We start from the raw sequence: 7,643 nt of genomic DNA on the forward strand, positions 1-7,643 counted from the left end.
GCAGCAGACGAGACGAGAGGCGCGATCCGGTGGTGGGCTTTGGCTTCAATGAATGGCGCAGGAGGGGATGAGGGAGGGGCTGTTGGTCAGGAGGATGACAGTTTTGACAGGCAGGGTGTGTGGATCGGGGGCCTGTAGGACATGATGGGCGCAGCCAACAAAGCTTTGCAGACGGGTCATGGCCGGGGTTGGGATGCGGTCCCTGCATGACGTTCGTGTTACGTAGTACTACGTACGCCGCGCAGCTGTGTGTTTGTTTACCCGCGTGGGTAATGCTAATCATTTGTCATTGCGATCGAATGATGAATCTTACCGTCGGAGCTACTACGTGGCATGTGTATTCTCTCCCGTATTACATAGTATTTAATAAAAAAACAACAGTAAAAATAATGGATATTCTTGATTGTTGGATCGCTTTATTAAGATACGAGCACCAGGTTTAATTTAGGGTTCATACTCCATCTTATTTCTTCCTCTGCCTACCGTTGCGTCGCCCCTAGGCTCCCACCGCCGACAAGGCTATGCCAAATCCACCCCGTCTCTCGTTACGAAGCCAGCACCCATCCCATCGTCTTCTCCGTCTCTGGTGGTCCCTGTCGTCGGATCTGTCACCATCGACCACATCTCCTAATCACTCCACTTTGCCCCTGTTCCAAAACTAGCCGACTACACCGCTGCCAACCCCATGGCTTCGGCGGCCACCCGATGCATCCTCTCTTGTCTGTTCTGCTACCGAGCCACTGCCTTCCAATACTATCCAACTCCACTGATTGACCTATACCCCACCACTTGACCCTAACCTTGGCCCTAACCCCGGTCCTAAAATCCCAAACACTAACTCGTCAAGCCACCGGTGGTTGTTCGAGCAAGAGAAGAAGTTGAGCGCACGAATCTTCGAGTAAATCGAGTAATTTTAAATCTATAATAAATCCCTCTCTATTTTCTGTTGAATGTTATTAATAATTCCGATAAATTTTCTATATACGTAAAAGAATAAAGTAAATCAGATTTTTTTTTTAATGCGCCAATCACTACCCAGCTGCAAAAACGGCACTTGATCTTGGTTCGCGCGTGTCCTCAGCTCCGCGTGTGAACGGATATATCATATATGGCCGTAGCGGGCACGGACAAAAACGGGCAGATGGATGGAACAGCAGGCGCTATTGCGACATGCAACAGCTATTAGCGAGCGATCGAGCAGTTGCATCATATACGTACACACATCTGCGACTTTGCGTGTCACTACCAACACGGAGACGAACTGGCACGCACGATATCGATATGTACTCCATATATAGGAGCATCGGTGACGTCGCAACTCGCAAGTGGTGCGGACGGATCGACGACCGCGACGCACACGGGTGGCCGTCATACCTACTCGTCTCCGCCCGCGAGTCGCGATCCAAAGCCACGGGGAGTCGTATTATCGTCGTGTACGTCGCCGCGCGCCGTAGCTCGCGCGCGCGATGATTCACCGGTGAATATGTGATGAGGCGGTGTGACAATTAACGTCGTAATCAGCTGGTTTGCACTAGCGCGCGCGCGCGAGCCGCGAGACAGCTAAGGATTTTTGCGCGTGCGGGCGGCTTCACGTAAACTCACCCGGTGCGCGCGGCGCGCGCGTGTACGTCGGGGTGGTCATTCAGTCTAACTAAAAATTTCGGTATTGGTCTTCGGTCTTTTTGTCTTTAAAAAATAAAGACCGAATTTTAGCGAAAAACTGAAAGGACCGACAAATTCGATCTCGGTCTCAGTCCTAACCAAAATTGAACAATATTTTCATATATGCAAAGAAATAATGGAAATTTTCAACACAAAAATCACCAAAAAAAATTCGTAAGAACTTATGACTAAAGACACTTATTAGGTTGCATGCATAGAAGAAGTATGGATGTGAAAATTAGAGTTTAATCCTATTAAACATAGTGGATTGTAGGTTGTATTTAGACATTTTTTTATAATTCGGTTTATTCGGTTATCCGAGGAGACTAACCGAATTGACCGAACAAAATTCGGTCTTTCACTACCTATGACTGAATTGATGACCGAATTTCTCGGTCTTGGTTTTTTCGGTCTAGGTCTCGGTCTTTCGGTTCGGTTTTTTCTGCCCACTGCTACTTGTACGTGTCCCAAGCTCTCGGCGCGCGTGCGTGGGGGTCTGCCTCTGCTAGCTTTCGGCGGCGATCGATCGCCACCACACCACGTACGCTGTCCACGCAAACGCATCAGCTATGTTGCTAGCTCGATAGCTGGGTACCTGGGCTGGGCCGGGGCGCCGGAAAGGTGATGGGTTTGTGAGTGGATTGGTCGAAACGGAGAGGCATTTACGACTGGCGCATGTGTTGGCGATCTTCTTTTTCTACGTGCCGCGTCGCGCAATCTCCCGACTTTTCCGGTGCGCGCGGATCGGAGTACGTAGTGGCGCGCGCACGGTGGCCAGTCGCGACCACGCTTCGGATCTTTTGCCGGCTTGGTTACGACACGTCGTCGAGCAGCTAGCTACTAGCTAGCTAGGCATGCATATGCAGAGAGCGCGAGAAGACGTACGAGTCAATCATTTGCCCATGCATATATCGATCGCCGATCGATCGGTGGTGTGTGATGAGCGAGGGCATGAGCTAAGCGAGCAATAAAGGGGCAGGAGATCGATCAGGGATAACCACGTGTGCTCCTCTGATTAACCAATGGATCAAATCACCATCTATACTTGTCTACCACCCCTACAAGTATCCGTAATTTTCTTGGCGGTCAAAGATTCATTATTACGTCGGCCGACCGCTAAGCCTAGAAAGTTAGGGATATTCAGAAAGTTAGGGATATTCAGATTTCTTAGCTGCTAACCGTAATGAAATGTTTTCTTGGCGGTCTCGGACTGCCAAGCAAATTAAGAAGACTGTAAACTTTTGAAAGCGCCAAGAAATGTAACCTTATCGCTCTAGACAGACAGGAATATATCTTTCCTTGGCTGTCGAGAAACCGCTAATGAAATTGACAGTTAGAATCACAAAATTACTTATTCTTGACAGTTAGTGCCGCCAAGAAAGATTATCCTTGTTGGTCTGGGCCGCCAAGAATAACTTCTTGATGTTCAAAACTGCCTCTTTCCCTGGTGGCCCCTGCTTGCATGCCGAGAAAAAAGAGATTTCCTTGTCGGATAGGACAACTAACAAGGAAAGTTTTCTAACCTTTTTGGCTGTTCTACATAGCTGCCAAGAATAGTCATATTTTCTTGGCAGTCAGTTAGAACCGCCAAGAATATATTTAAACTTAGCGGTTGTTTTAATTGTCAAAGAAATCAGTTGGCTGCCAAAAAAATTCGGATTCTTGTAGCGCACCCCTGATGTTTTACTTTGACCACCTTTTTTAGTCATTTTAGATGGTTTGATCTGATCGACTATATGACTAACGCTACATATATGTATGCATATGCATGTATAAGATCAAGCTATTAATTTATTTCAGGCTTGCAGCGAAACGAGAGAAGTTAGTAAGCATGGATCGAAGCACAATAACCGGAAGTGCGCGTGTCGTGTGCTACGTTCTTCAATTCGATCGATCACTGTAATATGAATCTATTAATCGGCAGCGTATTCGTTCGTCGTTTGACAACTAGAGAGGATGAGATGCGATGATAAATGGTCCATATCAAACCCATGCTTTTTAGGTACACCACGGAATTGATCGAATCCATCGATATATCTCAACTTATCGACATGTCTGGACTTAGCTAGCCATATGCATAATATATCGATCGATATGATCGAGTTTGCTATCCAGCTACTACTCCTCTATTTTAGGTTTAGGTTATAATACATTTTGACTTTGATCAAAGTTAAACTATTTTAAGTTTAACTAAGTTTTTGACAAATATAGTAATATTTATAATACTAAATTAGTTTTATCAAATCAATAGTTAAATATATTTTCATAATAAATTTGTCTTGGGTTAAAAATAATGTTACTCCCTCCATCTACTTTTGATAGTCATATTTCCAAATCTGAAAAATCTATTTTTGATAGGCATATTTCAATTCAACAACATATCATCTTAATGTATTTCTCGAATTTAATGCGTGATTCTCTATTCCTCCACACAAGATTGGCTACATGGGCATCGAGAAATGTAAATATTAATGAATCGCTTGTTCACGAGGATGACTAGTAGCATGTTTAAATGGATGATAAGCAGAATCACTTATCGTTGGTCTGTGTGCCAAGATGAAATATGACTATCAAAAGTAGATGGAGGGAGTACTATTTTTTCCGTAAACTTGATCAAACTTAAAACGTCTTATAACCTAAAACGGAAGGAGTAGTATTAGACCACCGACACGATATTAATATACAGGATCGATCTCACACGGACACTACGGCGACATCAAATCGATGTTTGGAAGGAAAAACAAAGAATCTTTTTTTACTGACTGATGACCATGTTGCAGCCAGTGCTTTTGCCTAAAGCGAGCGCATCTATAAATATACGTGCTTGCTTATGACATATGTTTACGCGTTCCAGCTAGCTAGCTCCGTTCGGTTGCGGGGTTCCCAACCCGGCCCTCTCCTTCGTTTTTCGCGCACATATTTTTTAAACTGCTAAACGATATATTTTTTTTAAAGTTTCTATACGAAAATTGCTTAAAAAAATTATATTGATCCATTTTTTTAAAAAAAATAGCAAAACTTAATTAATCGTGCGCTAAACGCTGCTTCGTTTTACGTGCCATCCAACCCTCACTCCCGAACACAGCAAAACAGATGTACTGATCTTTCGATCGAGAGAGAAAAAAACTAAGCACAAGCACCATATGTATTTATGTGGCTTATTATTTTTTAAATAAAGTTAATTAAGTTTTATATATAAAAAAAAGCAAGATAAAATGCACATGATAATAAATTGTTCATTTATGCATGCCTCAGTACTACGAATGAACTCAAGCTTGAAGTAGAAGAAGAAAGGAAAGGTTAAAGGCCTTCATTGTTACTTGTCATAATATGCTGGAACCATATGCATGCATCTCCTATAAACTTGATCTTTCAAAAAAAAAAAGGGAGTGTAGGTGAATGGGCGATATATGTGACCCATTGTTCTTTCAATGCAGAGGGTCACCTCTTCAAAGTAAGTGAGACATTATTTATACCTGCCGTGCATTGTATTTTACCAATCCTTTTATGCACTGTTTTCATACATAAAAAAATACGACAACGTACTAGCGTTAATGCTTTGAACGTGATATCTCTTCGCCTGCACGATGTCGCTATGAACATGTATGTTTCATGAATTCAGCATATCTTCTTCATCAAAAGAAGCATTGGTCCATGCATTTGCGGTCATCTTGGAGTACAATGTATCAAAACTGTGCATTAAAATGTTACCCTAAAAAGATTTTAATATCAATTTCATTAGAAAGTACGTACATCTTATTGTGAGTGTAGCGTGGCTCGGCCCCTTCCCGCTGCTTGGAGTTTGTATTTAGCCGCCGTAGTTTTTTTAAGCTCTAGCTTCTTATTTTGCTTTTTTTCCCCTTTCCTTTGTATAAGCCGGTCTGGCTGATTGCGTCGTGTAACTATAACTCTTTTCTTCTAATATATTGACGTGCAATACTTTTGCGTGTTCGTGAAAAAAAAGAAAGTACATACATAGCTAGACCGGGAGTTTCACTTCTATATATTTTGAAAATATCAATGTACTATTTTCGTCCTAAAAAGACTATCTTTAGCTATGCACCTGAACAATTGTCAAGTTCACATTAATAATTGTCTAGATATATAACTAGAAATATAATTTCTTTTTACGAAGGTATGATGATTAATTTAAGGCCTAACCGAAATGGTGCATCGAAATTTACTGGTTTTCCTGGTGGATTATTCATGTTTAAACTTATTTGCGGAACATTGAGTAATGTGGAAAAATAACAGAATTTTGCTCGAACCTTTATTTTACAAGGAATTTTACAGCCCTTGAGAAAATACCTTTGTTGATGTTTGATATCACGACCACAGTATTTGGATGGTATGGGGATCGTTGGTACCAGGGTATATGCGAGATTGAGGTAAAAGAGATGGAGACAGGGATTTTTATACAGGTTCGAGCCCCTTATCTGATAGGTAATAGCCCTATATCCTGTTGGCCGAAGCCGGTATTGCTCTTTATTCATCTGGATCACACAAATACAATATTTGGGATAACCTATCTAGCTGCCGTCGACTTGGCGGCTAGATAACCAACTCGTAGTCGATGACATGGTAGTCTTCCTCGTCGAATACGTACTCGGCGAGATTAGAGATGGCGCTAGATCCCTCTTGCCAGCCTCCGTAGACACCAGATGGGGTATGTCTAGGCTAATATCTGATGTTGAGATCTGGCGGCGTATGTTGGCTTGTATGTATGTTGTGTCTTTTGGCTTCGTAGATTGTGGTGGGTGTGTCCCCTCTCCTCCTAGGAGGCTTGTATTTATACCCATAGATGTTCCCTCGTCCAAGTAAAACTAGGGAGTCAAGTATAGATACGATCCAAGTAGTTCTCGTCGTTTCCATATAGAACTCTATTTTGTCATTCCTTATCCGGAACTCCTTCTATATATGAGGTATGATTCCTTATAAGACATGGTATGTGGTGGGCCCTGCCGAGTTTACTCAACTACTATTAGGTATGTGGTATCCATAACCCTGACAACCTTGATATACCTAAATTTTACAATAATTTTTTTGGTACCTTGAGATACTTAATACTTATAGGTACTAAATTTTATGCTAGAAAATATGATATCTCTTGATACTTTCTTTAAGGATGGAAAATTACCCATATTTTACTGTTGCAATTGTTGGGCAAGCGCGCCTTCATTTTGAACATTAACTAAAGGCACATGAATGTGGCCCGTACGTTAGGAGTATATAGTAGCACTCTTTATGGGGAGTATATAAACATTAGTTGTACTGCAAGTCTACAAGAATCTGAGAAAGCTACTGTAGTTGCACGGACGCTTCAAATGGACCAGCCAATCGAGATCCCAAATGAGTTGGATCAAAAATACATAATTGAGAAGGTAGCTAGGAGGGAATTAAAAGGAGATAGTGTTATATGTTTCTTTGTTTACCACTTTAACTTTACTCCTCTAGCTAGGGTACTCGTAGATTTATTCTCCTTGAGTTTTGCTTTACTCACTTTGGAGAGAGATAGAGATAGAGAGAGGGGTTACTCTAAACCAAGGTTGTGAATACTTGTTTTAGGAAAGAAATAAATTACGTCCTTAATAAAGTAACTAGAGATACTAAGATTTTACACTATAAATTTTGGTACATAAAGGTACCAAATTTTACACAATAAAATGCAGTACATGTATGTCGACGTTTAATGTCACGATTCCGATATTTGCATAGTATGGGGATCGTTGGTACTAGGATATATGCGAAATTGTAGTAAAAGAGATGGAGACGAGGATTTTTATACATGTTCGGGCCCCTGAATTGTCAGGTAATAACCCTACATCCTATTGGCCGAAGCCGGTCATTGCCCTTATTCATCATAATCACACCAGTACAATATTTGGGGTGGCCTATCTAACTGTTATCGACATGGCGGTCTGAAGTTCTGACTCGTAGTCAATAACAGGGTAGTCTTCCTCCTCGAGTTCGTGCCCGGCGAG

The sequence above is a fragment of the Oryza glaberrima genome, chromosome 9, assembly GCF_000147395.1.
Source record: "Oryza glaberrima chromosome 9, OglaRS2, whole genome shotgun sequence".
In the NCBI taxonomy this organism is placed as follows: Eukaryota; Viridiplantae; Streptophyta; class Magnoliopsida; order Poales; family Poaceae; genus Oryza; species Oryza glaberrima.